An 8,386-nucleotide genomic window follows, 5' to 3' on the forward strand; every position below is an offset into this window, starting at 1 on the left:
AATGAAGTCTGAGTTGCTTTCAGTTTCTGTCTGGTGCATCTACATCCATTTGGTTTCCCTGTCTCAACCTCATTCACATGCTGCCATCTACTTGCTTTCTCAGTGGGTTGAGTTCTGTCTTATTGCTTCACTTTGAGCACACTCCCAATGAGGTTATAAAGTTTGGGGAAAAAAGTACATGAACAACACAAGTGAGTCTACCCATACTAACTCCCCTAAAACAAAATCAATCAATCTTTTCAAAGGCTGTATCATACATTTGCTTTCATTTGAAAATATTTTTCTGTGTTTATTTTCACATGCATCATTTTAACTATGCTGAAGTGCACTCCACAGCTATTTTCCCTCTCCTAAATCTTGACTTTTCTCTCTTTACTGCATTGTTCACATTATCACAAAAATAGACTTATTATTTCCACCTTAAAAGATCACGATTCCACTTCTCTTTAGTCTATGGGTCCATTTTTCTGTGCCCAATTACAATAATCTTTTCACCCTGGATCCAATACAATTTTCCTTTCACCTTGATTACACCAAGGTTACAAATGATCTCTGTGCTGCTAAATCCAATAATAATTTCTCAGCCATCATCTTACCTGACCTATAAGAGCATTTGATACTGTAGATCACTCGGTTCTTCTTAAAACACTTTTTTTTTCCCTGTGGCTTTCAGACTATCATTCCTTCAAGTTTTCTTCTTCCTAATTGGTCATTCCTTCTTTATCATTATTGCAGGTCCTTCCTCATGTCCCAGAACCCTAAATATAGGAGTGAGCCAGGACTCAAGCCTGTGTTCCTCTATGTTTAAACTCACCTCCTGGGTTCATCTAGTCTCATGACTTTCCAGACACTTATATATGTTGATGCCTGAGTCTCTCTCTTTCCAGCACCAATCTCTCCCCGATTCTTCATTTGTATATCTAGCTGCTTACTGGATATCATAAGATGTCTAATGGGCATTTCATGCTTATGTCCAAAAGAAAATTTCTGTTTCTAAGTAACCCCAATTATTTCTCCAACATCATGCCCCATAAGGAAATTCCATCTTTTCAGACACTCAGAAATTCATTAAAAATTATTTGGCTCTACTTTTCAAACTACGCCCAGAATCTGGTCATGTCTCAACACTTATACTGCTATGACACACTGCCCCAAGCCGTATTTATCTTTTCCCAGCACCACTGAAATAGCCTCCTGACTTTTCAGTCTTCATCCATGCTCCTTTTCTGTACAATATTTTTTAAAATTAAAATATCATTCACATACCATACAATTTTCCATTTTAAAATATACAATAAGCTGTTTTTAGCATATTCACAAAATTGTGCAAGTATTGCCACTGATCCTATTTTTATGACTCAAAAAACAAACTCCATCCCAGTCACTTTCCACACTCCCTTCATTACCAGCCCCTGGAAAATAAAAATTTGCTTATTATGAACATTTTATATGAATGGAATCATACTACTTGTGCCTTTTATGTCCTTTTTTTACATTTACCGTATTTTCAGTGTTCATTTGTGTTGTAGCATAAATCAGTCCTTTATTCCTTCTTCTGGTTGAATGATATTCTATTGCATAGACATACCACATTTTGTTTATTTAATCAGCAGTTAATGGGCATTTGCGTTGTTTCCATCTCTTGACTATAGTGCAGCTATAATTCACATACACATGAAAAACATGTTTTCAATTCTTTTGGGTATATACCTAGGAGAGGAATTTCTGGATCATCTGGTAACTTTGTAATTACCTTTTTAAGGAAATATCAAACTGTTTTCTAAAGTGGCTGCATTATTTTACATTCCCACCGGCATTGTGTAAGCTTACTATAAATTCTTAACACAGTGACTAGAGTTGTGCTATCCAAAACAGTGGCCACTAAACATATTGCTGTTAAACACTTGAAATGGGTGCCATGCAAATAGAGATGTCTGTAAGCATAAAATAGAGACCTGGTTTCCAAGACTGAAGGTGATAAAAGAATATGTAATGTCTCATTAATTACAGTTTATATTAATTATACATTGAAAATAATATATTTTGATATATTAAGTTAAGCAAAATATATTACTTAAATAAATTTTATACTAACAAACCAAATTCAGCAGCATATTAAAAGGATTATATACCATGACTAAGTGGAATTTATTCCTGGAGTGCTAGGATGATTGGAAATATAAAAATCAATTTAATATATTGTATTAACAGAATGAAGGCAAAACACACACACAATCATATCAACTGATGCAGAAAAAGCATTTGACAAAATTCAACATTCATTTATAATAAAAAACACTCAACAAACTGGAAATAAAAGGAAACTGCCTCAACATAGTAAAAACCATATATGAACAATATACAGTGAACATTATATTCAACAGCAAAAGACTGAAAACTATTTCTGTAAAATCAGGAGCAAGACAAAGATGCCCACTTTCACCACTTCTATTCAGCATAGTACGAGAAGTTCTAGCCAGAGCAGTTAGGCCAAAAAAAAAAGGAATCCAAATTGTTAAGAAAGAAGTAAAATTCTCTCTGTCTGCAGATATATTACCTTATAGGTAGAAAGTGCTGAAGAGTTCATGAAAATAAACATAGAGAACTAAAAAGTCAATTAAGCAAAGTAGAAACATAAAAAGTCAACATACAAAATCTCTTTCATTTTCACACTAATTATGAATAAGCTGAAAAGGAAATGGCAAAGACAATTCATTTACTACAGCATCAAAAAGAATCAAATGCTTAGGAATCAAGTTAACATAAGACGTGAAAAGACTTATGCAATGAACACTGTAAAACATTGCTGAAAGAAATTAGAACAGAAGCACGTCTCATTTTATGAAATGGAAAACTTGATATTGTTAAAAATTTCAGGGTTACCCAAAGTGATCTACAAATTCAATGCAATCCCTATCCAAATCTCAATGACTTTTTGTGGAAATGGGAGCACCCATTATAAAATTCATATAGAATCTCAAGAGACCACAAATAACCAAAACAATCTTGGGGAAAAATAATAAAAGAATAAGATGGAGAACTTATGCTACCTCATTTCAAAACTTGGCACAAAGCTACAGTAATTAAAACAGTGTGGTATTGGCATAAAGACAGACATACAGACCAATGGAATAGAAGATAACTCAGAAATAAACCCTTGCATGTATGGTCAAATGATTTTTGACAAGAATACCAAGGTCATTCAATGGGGAAAGGACAGTCTTTTCAACAAATGATGGTAAGAAAATTGGATATTCACATTCAAAACAATAAAATTGGGTAACTTACATACATCATATACAAAAATAAACTCAAAAGGGACCACAGGCTTAAGTGTAAGACCAAAAACTATAAACTTTTTAGAGCAAAATATTGGGCAAAAGCCTCATGACATTGAATTTGGCAACAATTTCTTGGATATGACTCCAAATTCACTCCAAAATGTGAATTTTGTTCTACAAACTAAATGCAGGATTCCACACGTTCATATACTACTCCAGGAGTGTCAGTAAACCTTCCAAACATCATTTACATAACAAGAACATCTGTAATTAAAAATTTTCATTAATCATTTAAACAAAGATTTTTATATTCCTGTTTTCTAGCTTTGCTATGAGCTAGAATACAAAATTCAACCTAAGGAGTGCACATCAAATTGAAAAGAGAAAAACTGTAATTCAGGAAAGGAGAATCAAGACTGTAAGAATAGACTGAATTATTAATATTTTCTCCATTGTTCATTGAATAGTCAAGTTGACAATACTTACTTTGTTTATGGAGTTTTATTGTTACTAGGGTTTTGGGAACTGAAAATGCATGTTATCTTATAAATGATCTCACAAATACTGGCTGGATTCCCAGGCAGTCCACCAAAGCTCATTTAACTCATAATGTAAGCAATCATGAATGAGAGAAACTAATGCTGGAAAATAAATGTGTCCTTTAAATATAATACATAAACATCTCTATTCTAAAACTCCTTAAATGTAAATATAAAATACTGATAACCAAAATTTTAAAAACATAAAATTGGTGGCACTGGTTGAGTATGGTCGTAGATAGAGTGTGGGGAAGATTCTGTTTGGAACTTGGACCACTTCCAAGAACCCTAGGAACTTAAGATGCCATTTCTTTACTGTGACAAATTTTGCCTGAAACTCAGAGGTTTTATTTCTTTGATGAAAGTGTCTCAATCATCAACATGAGTCTCTTTTCTATCCAAGCACCGTATTGGGTGTGCCATTTAGTATTTTTTTTAACTTCAAAAGGGAATTCACAAACTCTGTTTTAAAATGTTTGCATTTAGGAGATAATGGAATTTATTCTATCTCTAAAGCAAAATTTTTCACACTCTCTTTAATTCCTTTCAGCCTCAGGATTTCTTCAGCTCTACATCCATGTTTTTTCCTTGATTTTCAAGATCACTCTCTCATGTTATCAGAATCTATTGGCCTCAACGTGAGCTCATATTGTACCTACATAGAGTCAGGGATCATATTACCCTTTCTAAAGTCCTGCAGAACCTTTCAATTGATGACTGCATAGTCAGACTCCTTGGTCTTCACTCCATTTAGATCAAGGCTAAGCTAAAGACTAATGAACTGGGCAGATGGCTGAGGTCCCCTCAGTTTGGTTGGCTAAGAATCTAGGATGGACTGTTAAGAGCACAATGGAGTCTTCTTTTTATTTGGAGGCAGGTGTCCCTGGGCATCATTCTAACTTCTTACTGAGAGGTCTTTTTTTTTTTTTTTTTTTTTTTGAGATGGAGTTTCGCTCTTGTTACCCAGGCTGGAGTGCAATGGCGCGATCTCGGCTCACCGCAACCTCCACCTCCTGCATTCAGGCAATTCTCCTGCCTCAGCTTCCTGAGTAGCTGGGATTACAGACACGCTCCACCCTGCCCAGCTAATTTTTTTTTTTTTTTTTTTTTTGTATTTTTAGTAGAGACGGGGTTTCATCATGCTGACCAGGATGGTCTCGATCTCTTGACCTCATGATCCACCCGCCTCGGCCTCCCAAAGTGCTGGGATTACAGGCTTGAGCCACCACTCCCGGCCGAGAGGTCTTAACAAATGAAATTTCACCTCTCTGAGCCTCAGTGGTCTTATCTAAGAAAAGATCATAATTCGCCACATAATATAGGTAAAACATCATGAAGAGTTACAGGCATATGGATTTTGGATTATTATGATGGGTCAGTGTAGGTTCATCAGTTGTAGCAAGTGTACCCTCTGGTAAGGAATACTGACAACGGAAGAAGGCTGTGCACATGTCGGGGCAGTGTGTAATGAGGAATATCTGTACCTTCCTTTCAATTTTGCTGGGAACTTAAAACTACTTTTAAAAAATGCCTTAAAGTACAAAGTTATAGGAACATAGAAGGTGTTCAATAAATGCCAGTTGTCCTCTCTCACCTTTTTAAAAAATCTCTACCATAGAAATCCAGAAAACCGTGTGATCCAATACTCAAGTGGGAAACACTGCTGCAGGGAAGAGATCCTAAGAGCCCTGTTTCCCCAGGAGGATCAAGGTGCTGTCTTCCTGGTACCAGCAGCAGGAGAAGACAAGGTATTGGGTGGAAGGTTAGAGTTAGATCTGCTGTATGGGATAATGTAGGCTGTGCCCCAGCACGAGGGTGGCTGCCAAGGGAGATGAATGGGAGCTAAAATTTGGCCTGGGTTCTGCTTGCCTAACCCAGTGTTGCCAGCAGTCTCAAGGAAAAGAAGCTTTTTTATTTTTTCAAAATGATTTGCCCAGAAGAACACCTTTTGGCAATTTCTCTGTTTGAAAAGGGAATCCTTTTCAAGAAGAACAACAGCAACATAATCAAGTGCTAAAGAGATTTTGTGAGAATATGCCTCCATTATCAGTGATTCTTGGAACTGTCTCCAACCCACAAGTAAAAGAACTTTCACTTCAGAGGGTAGAAAAAGATGGGATCAGTCCTGAATCATCTACGGTATGGAATAGTAGTTCCTATAATTGGCATTTTTAATTTAATTAGGGACGGTATTAGTCCATTCTCACGCTGCTACAAAGGACTGCCCAAGGCTGGGTAATTTATAAAGGAAAGAGGTTAAATTAATTCATAGTTCTACATGGCTGGGGGATCTCAGGAAACTTACAACCATGGTGGAAGGGGAAGCAAAAGCATCCTTCTTCACATGGTGGCAGGAGACAGAAGTGGCAAGCTAAGGGGGAAAAGCCTCTTATAAAGCCATCAGATCTCACAAGAATGTACTCACAATCATGAGAACAGCAGCATGAGGGTAACTGCCTCCATTATTCAATTACCTCCCACCAGGTCCCTCCCATAACACATGGGGACCATGGGAACTACAATTGAAGATGAGATTTGGGTGGGAACACAGCCAAACCATATCAGAGACTAAATTATCAAATAAAGTAGGTATGTATTTGTTTGTCAAAGTTATATTTTAAAGCCTGACTTTTCATAAATTAGATCCAAATTTATATAGGAAGCTCCCTGCACCATTCAACATAATTTAGAAAACTCAAAAGGATAGGAAAAGCCTATTGTATTTATCCATTCTGTTTACTGTGTTCTTTCTTCCTAATTTCCAAGGTTCCTTCTTTTATTACCCTATTTTTGTTTAGAGAACATCATTTTCTATCCTTTTAGGTCAGCTCTGCTGGTGACAATAATTCATATTTTCTTAATCTGATAACCTCTCGATTTATCCTATATTCCTGAACATTTTTTCACTAGGTACTGGATCCTGGGTTGACAGTTTTTTTAATTTGCTTTATTCTCAGTGCTTGAAAAATAAAGCACCACTTTATTCTGGTCTCCATGGTTTCCAATGAGAAATACAATATCCTTCCAGTTTTTTCCTCAGTAGGTAAGATATTGATTTTCTCCAACTGCTCTTAAGATCTTTTATCTTTAGTTTTTTCAATTTTAATTATGACCATTTTGTTACTTATTTCTTTAAGTTTTTTTGGGTGGGGGGGTTACTCGGCTTCCTGAATTTGTAGGTTTATGTTTCTTGCCAAAATTGGAGCATTGTTAGCTATTATTTCTTCAAATACATTCTCAGTCTGTTCTTTTTGACTTCTTTTTCTGGACTCCAGTGACATGAATGTTAGCTGTTTTGTCCCAAAGGTCCCTGAGGCTCTGTTCCTTGTTCTTTATTTTTCAGTATATTTTCCGTTTTTCAGATTAGGTTATTTGTATCATTCTGTCTCTGATATTTGTATTATTCTGGTTATTTGTATTATTCTCTGGTTATTTATATTATTCTGTCACTGATTCATTCTTTTGTTTCTCCGTTCTGCTGTTAATCTCATCCACTGAGCTTTTGATTTCAGTTATTGTATTTTTCAGTTCTAGAATTTGCATTTGGTCCTTCTTTATATCTTGTAATTCCTTGTTAAGATTCTGTTTATTTACAATGTATCAAGTATGATCATAATTGCCCATTGAAACATTTTTTACCTGGCTGCTCTAAAACGTTTGTTACATAATTATAACATCTCTGTCATTTCAGTATTGCATCTATGCATTGTCTGTTTTTCTTTCTGTGTAAGATATTCCATATCTTTTTTTAAAAAAAATATGGAACGCTTCACGAATTTGCGTGTCATCCTTGCACAGGGGCCATGCTAATCTTCTCTGTATCGTTCCAATTTTAGTATATGTGCTGCCGAAGCGAGCACAGATATTCCATATCTTGATATGATAAATACATTTTCTATTGAAGCCTATGCATTTTCATATTACATTATGAGACTCTTGGTTTTATTTAAGCTTTCTAGGTTTCTAGGTATGCTTTGTATAGTTTTGCTTTTAACACATCTCCTGAAGGGTAAAGTGGGAATACTTATTGCCAAATAGAGGTTGAAAACTATATTCTCTTAGCCTTCATTGACACTGAAGGTGGAGAGAACTTCTTGTTACTTCCAATTAGATGTCAGAGTTTCAGCTCCCCACATAGTCTCTATTGACACAGTGGGCAGGAAAGTTCTCATTACAAACCAGCATCTCTACTTGGCATTCCCTGATGCCATTCTGGTGGATGCAAGAACACCCTGTTACAACTTCATTAGGTTGGAAATCTAGGCTCACTACTCAGCCTCTGCAGGCTTGGATCAGAATGCACTCACAGTTTTTTCTGTGGTGTTTGACTGAATTGAAGAAGTTGTTGGCTAAAAGTTTCTACTCTTTTAGGCTACTTATTTCTAAGTCTTTGCCTGGAGAAATCATGATTTCTTTTCTGTTTTTTATTTATTTGTAAGGCTCTGCCCTCATTATTGTCTCCAGATTGCTGGCTTCTTCAGCTCCATGTATGAGATACACAAGGCAAAGAGAACACCCAAGACCTAATTACTGTGTTGTTTCTCAAGTTCTAAGGTCCCTAGCTGG

At 35.9% G+C, this 8,386-nt stretch overlaps 1 non-coding gene across 1 annotated transcript; it reads right to left on the minus strand.

Moving 5' to 3' along the window:
- Positions 1–7,573: 7,573 nt before the first annotated feature.
- Positions 7,574–7,680, minus strand: LOC118151769 (U6 spliceosomal RNA). The gene has a single exon (XR_004740180.1). It is a non-coding gene; the product is annotated as a U6 spliceosomal RNA (small nuclear RNA).
- Positions 7,681–8,386: the final 706 nt, after the last annotated feature.

The sequence above is a fragment of the Callithrix jacchus genome, chromosome 2, assembly GCF_049354715.1.
Source record: "Callithrix jacchus isolate 240 chromosome 2, calJac240_pri, whole genome shotgun sequence".
In the NCBI taxonomy this organism is placed as follows: Eukaryota; Metazoa; Chordata; class Mammalia; order Primates; family Cebidae; genus Callithrix; species Callithrix jacchus.